This window comes from Physella acuta, unplaced genomic scaffold, assembly GCF_028476545.2.
Source record: "Physella acuta isolate Inbredline_101_S28 unplaced genomic scaffold, ASM2847654v3 ptg001682l, whole genome shotgun sequence".
NCBI lineage: Eukaryota > Metazoa > Mollusca > Gastropoda > Physidae > Physella > Physella acuta.
In genome coordinates, this window is record NW_026733195.1 from 70,001 (window position 1) to 77,500 (window position 7,500).

Here is a 7,500-nt window from a genome sequence, read left to right on the forward strand (position 1 = left end):
TATATATATATATATATATATATATATATATATATATATACTCAAACACATAATACGAACATAGGATACTTATTGCTGGCCTGTTCGTGTATTGAGAACTACGTGGGTTTTTGTTAATTAAAACAAATTACAACATCATGTCATGTGTGTAAGTGCATTAGTCTGTTTTGTGAAAAGCAGTTATTTATTATGTCCGTCGTAAGTCCGTTATCAACATATCGGTCAAAAGAATATAAAACATGAAAGCTTTCTGTAAATAATGGTGTCTCGTGTCATGTTTATTTTTATGTTTTTTTGTATTTGTTTTATTAATTTTAAATACATTTTCTTTTTATACAGTGTCATTCTTTAGTAAGTAATTTATAAACAAATAATAACAAAGAGAAGTAATTGCTTTTTAATTTGTTTAGTACAAATCTATTAAAAAGAGGCTTATGAGTATCACTATTTGACTATTTAAAAAAGGGAAATAAGTCATGGAAGTTGTTTAAACGTTTGCTTATCTTTGAGAAGTTTGATTGTAGGAGAAAGAGGACTCGGCTTTCACAGTGGTTTAAAAATGAACGTGGGGTGGTGTATATAGAATAAAGATAATCCAACCGCAGCTACGGTAATCTTGTTTACAAAACAAACATTAAGTCAAAAATGCAAGAATTTTTTTTTAACTATAACAATTTTTTTTATGGTCAGCCGTGGGCCCCTAAATGGCGTGGGCCCCCCCGCATTGCGGGGTCTGGCGGCACTGTAGTTCCGCCCCTGGTCGGCTGTATTTCAGTTGGCGTTCTGAGCTGAATGTAGCCCTGCTTCTGGTGTGGGAACATACATCTAGACCAGGGGTCTCCAAACTTTTCAGTCCGAGGGCCGCATTAACTATCAAATTTCAGTTCGGGGGCCAGTTTCTTCTAGGCATGTCTTTGATTTTTCTGGGCAAAGTCTCGTCATCACCAACAAACGATTTTTCCTTGGACAAAAAGATCTCCGCGGGTCGGATGAGAGGACATCGCGGGCCGCATCCGGCCCGCGGGCCGTAGTTTGGAGACCCCTGATCTAGACTGAGTTTATTTATGACGTCGTCCTAAAGCTACGTGGCAAGTCATCGACGACTTTGTGGGCGCGCGTAATTCAGGGCGGGGCTTGTTGAGTGGTTCTCAAACTGGGCCAAATCTATACCTCCAGTATATTAGTATTCTGCATTAAATTACCATCAGTCAATTTTTAATTAATTTTAATCTAAGACTCCAGTATATTACTAGTTTACATTACAAAAAACACACAAAAAATGAAATATAATTTAAAATCACTATCAATTTTTAATTACAAAGTCAATTATTTGTGTTTTAATATTTTTCGTTTCCATATAGTTAATTGTTTGTTTATGTGAGTCCTGGACCTATTGGATAAAAAAAAAATATCACTAGCTCTGGTAAATAATTAACAACTGTAACTTGTAGTTTGTTGCCCATAAAACAAGTAAAACTATTGTGTTGTTTCCTTTGCAATATAACTTTTCTTATCTTGTCTTTGCTTAATATTTATAGGGCTATTTCCCTTTGCCCATATTTCTCTTCTTAACGAACTCAAATTACATACATGGAACTAAGCCCAGTATTGTAAATTTGTATAGGGTTCTAGATTTTTTTTGTTTTATACTCTAAATCGACATAAAGTGGAATATTGTTTACAAATTATTCTATTGTTAACTAAATATATGGATTTTTTTAAGTGAAATATTTGCTTCAGATTTCTGTCATATTTTTAGGTTTTTTTTTGGTGAAGTTTTATTTTATTGTCTATTATTACTTTCTCGTATATACGAAGTATAGAGAAAGTATTGTAATCGTGCAAAAAAAATCTCTTGAAATTTTAACAATTTTCACTATATTACACTTCAATCCTTCATAACATCCGAAGTATAGAGGACTTATTTTAATCAGGCAAAAATTATCAATCCAGATTTATCAAAATTAAGAGGTTTTATGCGTAATCCGTTCTGAAAAACTGGGCTCTGCTATCCTGTCCGTATGTCTGTGTGTCTGTCTGTGTGTCTGTGTGTGTGTAAACACGATTACTTGAGTACCGTTACAGCTAGGTTGATGAAATTTCATATATAAGTATTTTATCAAAATCGTAGATTCTGATCAACTTTTGAGCGATTTCCAATAACCGGAAGTGGTCCTTTTTCTACTTTGAATTTTTCAAAAGCCTATAACTTGAGAACTATTTCAGATAGATAAATGAAATTCCACACGTGAGTAAAAGATCTAATTTTCTACCTTCTGTTAAATTTTGAGTAATTTCCGGAAGTAGTAATTTACGCTACTTCCGATTTCTCAAAAAACTAATGTAAATTTTTAAAGTACAAATAATATTGTGCACTATTATGCACTTTTTTTATTTGGCGTTCACTTTGTGTGCAATTCTTTAGTCTACGAGATTTTATTCTATTTTTAAAACTTTAAGTATTTAAAATGGATTAAAAATCATGTCTATAGCCCACGTTCCCATCCCCTGTTGTTTTATATAAGAATATTCGAGAAAGTTTAGGGGAGATCACTCCCGGTTTATTTTTAGTTTATTTTGGTGAAATTTTATTTTGTTGTCTTTTATTTTTAATTGATTTGATGAAATTTTATTTTATTGACTTTTATTTTTACTTCATTCTGTGAAATTCTATTTTATTGTTATAACTTTTACGGAATTTAGTGAAATTCTCTTTTATTGTTATATATTTTACTTTATTTAATGAATTTTTAAAATCGTTATATCTTTTACTTTATTAACGGCATTAATTTCACTCTTTTCTTTCGCTCCAATCCAACCTCCACCACCATCCACTAGCCCCCATACTCACAAAACGAATTAGCTATTTTTATTTTTTATTTAGTCCTTTCCTCGTGTGTCACGAAAACGTGCATGTTAACATGCATTTTTTTTTTCATCTGGAAATTTTCAGTAGCAATGGTTTACATTCTATTCAGTCTTTTTGAATAATTTTTTTGTTTTATACAACGAACTAACACTCTTTATGTACTAATTGACACGTGTTTTAAAGTCGTTTATTTATTATGGTGTGTAAATCACAGCACTATCGACAAAGTACTTAATTTTTCACGAGATACATTTTATTCAAGTTATTTATACAGCTGCCATTAATTGAATCATTATACCGAAATATATATTTAATGTTATAATGTGTCCTGGTAGCCAATTAGTTCAAATGGCTAAGACATTATTAGTTTCTATTTAACCAAATATATTTCTTTTCGTTCTCCTTATGCAACGATCATGCTGCGTTAAATTATGTATTTGATTTAATTACATTTTTTTCTCTTATCAATAATGGTGTCTGTGCCGATCATCTTGTACCGTTTTCCTTAAAAATAAAATCAATGAAAGATGCAATGAAATAAAATCACCTTGTAATTTCTTCTTCTTCTTCGTTCTTAATTATTAGTGTTGAAGGGGATCGAGATTTATCTGCCAGTGAGTTTTGTACTCGAGACTCTGTCCGAATTTATCAACCATAAGCTTTTTTGCCGACTCGACCACGCCTCCAACATAATTAAGCGTTACGTGTCAACTGGTTATGCGCCATTGAGGCCATTGACTCCGATTTCAGCCTGCTTTTCTTTTTGGATTTGCTTCCATAGCCTTTGTCCAACCAAGAACAAACTACAAGGCAGCAGTTGTTTAATTTTGGAGTTGTAATAACTTGTAATAACTCAAAGGATGTTGCAAATCAGATGTAGTACTGGTTTAGTGACGAAACTTTAAAGATGCATCATTAAGTGAAGGGATAGTGTTGTAAGCACAAAGCCTTTCTCGCATGAGTCAGGTGCGAAGCTAAGATGGAAGAAGATTCACCAATCTTTCAAGATCTCAATTCGAGACATTCGGGTTAGCCATCAAATGATTTAATATTCTAGCTATAGCATCAAACATCAAAGCGCTGAATGTTATGATGCATGCTCTCAATAAAAATTGGGCGTGCGGCGTCAAAACGGCCAATGACAAAACGGCCCCGTCAAAACGACCCCGACAAATCGGCCCCGACACAAAAGCCCCGTCAATTTGACCCCGTCAAAATGGCCTGCGACATATGGACCCCGTAATAAAGGCTCCCGATAAATAGGCTCCCGTCATTTCGACTCCCGACAAATAGTGCGTGGGGAGAAGGGTTCACGCTGTACCTTCCTACCTCCAGTATGATTGTAGGTTATCAAAACAAAATGTCATTATCCTGTAAACATCATGTATATCGTGCATTTTCACTTCTGTTCTCGCTTTTATGCAACAGCTCTTTACTGTTGTAAATTAAACATTATTAAAATTTTAGAATTGGTAGATTTTAGCTGTTAAGGGCTTGATTTGTTTGTGAATTGATGTTGGTTCATGAAAAACAATTTCATTCAGGCATTAAAAAGAGGTTATAGTAGTAGTGGAGGTAGGACAAAATGGATACTTCTATACCAATAGAGGTCATGCCATTCATTTGTCTGGAGCCAATATGTCGGGAGCCCATTTGTCGGGAGCCAATATTTCGGGACTCCATTTGTCGGTAGCCATTATGTCATGAGCCCATTTTTTTGGGAGCCCATTTGTTGTGAGGCCTTATTTCGGGTGCTAATATGTCGGGAGCCACTTTGTCGGGAGCTAGTGTGTCCTGAGCCTATTTGTCGGGAGCCTAAATACGGGAGCTCATTTGACGGGAGCTAATAAGTCGGGGCCCTTTTGACGGGGCTATTTCGACTGGGTCGTTTTGTCGGGGGTCGATTTGACGGGGTCATATAAACGGGGCCGTTTTGACGGGGCCGCTTTGTCCCGGGCCGTTTTGACAGGGCACCCAAATAGGGTCTTTGGTCGAAACCCCCAAGAAAAATAACCTGGACATAAACCCCTTGACATAAACCCGCAGGATAAAAAAACCCGAGACATAAACCCCCTTGATACCCCCCCCCCCCCCCCCGACTGACGTTTGTATAAGGAAATAATAGCGATGATGAGAACCAAACAAAAACGAAATTAAAATTAAATTAATGTCATTTTTTAACGACTAACAAAAGAGTTTCTACATATAAACATAGAAAGTCAAGGAGTGACCTTGCTTGCATTTTATCGCAGATCGGCCACCGACAACACCTTAGATATAGGTCATCCACATGTGGGAGCCGTGCGGATCAAAGCAACACATATTTAACAATAAAAAATGTCTTCTGCTCGATTCTGGTGCCTAGTCAAAAGGTAAGATGTTTTTGTTTGGAACTAAGGACAACCTTATGTATTAAAGGCTAATCAGCACTAATTTTTGGATGGTACATTTAAAAGAGTTCCTGCATTATTTTTAAAACTGTATACAGTCCATGCATTGATCAACGGACGGACTGTTCTATGTGTTTGTGCTTTACTTTAAAAGAAAACACAGGAAACATACACAGCAATCTTAAAGAAACTAACGTTCTTAAACACAAACCTCAACCAATTTCTATTATGATTGACTTTGAAATGGCCGTGATAAAAAGTGTTGAAAGGGTAATTCCAGACTGTGAGGTTATAGGATGCTTTTTCCATCTTAGCCAAAACATATTCAGAAAAATACAGGACTCTGGTCTTCAACAACGTTACCAAATTAATAGTGAATTTGCTCTAATGTTCAGAATGCTACCTTCGTTGGCTTTTGTGCCAACTGAACACATTTCTATTTAATACTTGTATTACGGTCGGCGTGGTCGGGCTAGTAAAATTCATGTTTATCAAACTAATAAGTCACGAGTTCGAATCCTCGGGCAGATGAGGCTCTATAGGTGGGGCCAGCAGCCCATCTAGTAGTGATTACTCCAAAATTAAAAAAATAAAACAGCTACTTTGTAGTTTTTATTTGGATGTACAGGGGCTATGGAAACAAAAAAGAAAAGCTGAAATCGTGGTCAATGACTTATGTGGCATAAAATGTTGGCACCTATCACTTAATTGTATTAGAGGAAATCCCGGTCAATAATACATTGAGAACAATGAAGAAGAAGAGTGCTGACGTTTTCATAACATATGATGACAATTGTATACGATCGGGCGAATGTTCAACTATAACCGAATAATTGTGTATTGATAAAAATATACATTTTATAGCTGCATAAGCAAAGTGAATACACAACATGTTGAATACACAACATGTATTTAATTGTTGTAAACACAAAATGCATTGCTGTTGTAAACAGAAGATTTTTTACTTACATGTTGTTTAGGAACAGAATGAATAAACGTTTGATGTATTGTTATAGTGGTTTTTTTTATGATATATCAAATATATTTATTTATGCCTGTATTAAAATTTGTATTAGAATAGGCCAAAAATATAGAAAAAATATATATAAATAAATTACTCGAAATTACAAACGATAGTAAACCACATTAGCATTTATTTGAGTCGTGCAATATTTGCATCTGCTGAAATTATATTACCCATAACTGTATCAGCATTCTTTCAAATAAATTATTTAAAATATCGACAACATTATACACATTTGAAAAAAAAATCAATACACTTGCAATTTTAAGATATTTTATTTTCGCAAAAGCAAGGTAATTTAACTGACAGTCCAGTGTGAAAATTCTGTCAGGAATATACTTCTTTCTAGTGCCTAAACAAGAAGAGAAATGTTTTATTCATTTATTGGCATAGATTCTGTATAATAGATATAGATCTAAACATACTAAAATTATAATTTGTAAAGGCAATATTCAAATTGGACGTTAAAGGATTGTGCAATACATCTTTAAAAAAGTATTTAACTGACTGAATAGGTTGATGCTATTTAAAACGAAGTTATTTTTTTTTTTTAATCTGCTATTGGAATATTTAAAAAAAATTCTTGATTTAATGTAGGTTAAAATTGAGCTTATCTTAAACAAATCAGAGGTATCAGGGTAAAAAAGTACGGTAATTATGACGTAAGAAGATGCATTGTTTTAAGATCTAATTATGAATATAAGGATATAGTAGACTTAAAAGTATGCTGCTAAAATGCAAAGTCGAAACAAAAATTGATCTTTGACTATTTTAACTTGAGTGTAACTCACGCTTCATTGTGCTTCTTTGGTTTTCTTTGTCCATGAAAAATAACATTAAAATATAATTTAAAATATTGTCAAGAAAAACAGATAACGTCTCAAATACATTGTTTGCTTCTTTTTAAACCTAAAATTGAATACGTTGTGCACAATATTGAAAGGATAAGAGTTGTAGGATAATGACCTGGCATCCACTTAGTAAGTGAATGTTGATCAAACCGTATACATGATATTATTTTATAGTAACAACGTTATTCAAGAGGCCAAAAAAACCTCTTTATAATAATAAAATGGGATCCAAAGGGCAAGTAAGTGTTAATAAAATCATGTTAATGGAAATATTTTACAGTAGCAACGTTATTTAATAGGTAAAACACAATTGACAAGTCACGCACATAAAATTATATGGTGCCAGAAAAAATGAATTTTAGTTTC

At 33.8% G+C, this 7,500-nt stretch overlaps 1 long non-coding RNA gene across 1 annotated transcript in view; it reads right to left on the reverse strand.

The window, feature by feature from the left end:
- Positions 1 to 6,539: 6,539 nt before the first annotated feature.
- The window catches only part of LOC131929831 (uncharacterized), a 2,548-nt gene continuing 1,587 nt past the window's right edge, over positions 6,540 to 7,500 (reverse strand). Inside the window, exons 3-4 of the long non-coding RNA XR_009384006.1 lie at positions 7,075 to 7,098; positions 6,540 to 6,635 (exon numbers count right to left, since the gene is read on the reverse strand). This is a non-coding gene — a long non-coding RNA (uncharacterized LOC131929831). The remainder of the gene's footprint in view (positions 6,636 to 7,074; positions 7,099 to 7,500) is intronic.